The sequence below is a fragment of the Etheostoma spectabile genome, chromosome 8, assembly GCF_008692095.1.
Source record: "Etheostoma spectabile isolate EspeVRDwgs_2016 chromosome 8, UIUC_Espe_1.0, whole genome shotgun sequence".
NCBI classification, from domain to species: domain Eukaryota; kingdom Metazoa; phylum Chordata; class Actinopteri; order Perciformes; family Percidae; genus Etheostoma; species Etheostoma spectabile.
The window spans coordinates 1864853-1865521 of record NC_045740.1 but is presented as its reverse complement, the minus strand read 5'-3'; the positions used below and the strand labels follow the sequence as shown (position 1 = coordinate 1865521).

General features: G+C 32.0%; 1 protein-coding gene across 2 annotated transcripts in view; it reads right to left on the bottom strand.

Moving 5' to 3' along the window:
- ppm1h (protein phosphatase, Mg2+/Mn2+ dependent, 1H) overlaps window positions 1-669 on the bottom strand; it is a 37197-nt gene that overhangs the window by 28195 nt on the left and 8333 nt on the right. The window lies entirely within an intron of this gene.

The following is a 669-nucleotide window of genomic DNA, read 5'->3' as shown; positions in this document are numbered from 1 at the left end:
TTACACCCAAAATTCAATGAAAGTGATTGTACTTGCAATGAGCGTTCAAGGAATCCATCCTTTTTGTGGTAATTTGGTTTAAAAGAGTGCCATATTTCTGATATAGACATTTTTAAAAGGGGTCAAATTTGACCCGAGGACAAGAGGAGGGTTAGAATTACAATGACCTGGCGACAATGTGTGAAAACTAATCACATGACATTAGCATTAGCAACAAATATATTTAAAGTCTAAAAAACTAAAAGTGCATTTTTTAATTTTTTTTTTTTTCCTATTTTGCAGAAGGATCCCTGTCCTGTTTATATCATTTCACTATTGGATTAATATTATTACTGCATTAACATGCAGTTGTAAACAATAACAATAATTTCCAAATAGATATGAATGAATTCAGGTTTTTTTTCAGGTTTGTCTGCCACCAGTGGACATATGTGCAGCAATAAAGATGTGAACGCTGTAAACTCTTAAATAAGATGCTTATTTTAAAAAAATACATGTTTTTTTTTTTAATATATAATTATACCCTTTGGTTCTCTAATTTGCATATTGGATTCTGTGACAGAATCTTCACTATTATGATGCATTGTGTACATTCTGTTCACTGTGAGCTTTAGGTTCAGCTGCAGAATCTCTCTCATTTGGTATCTGACTTCTCAGCTATACACACCC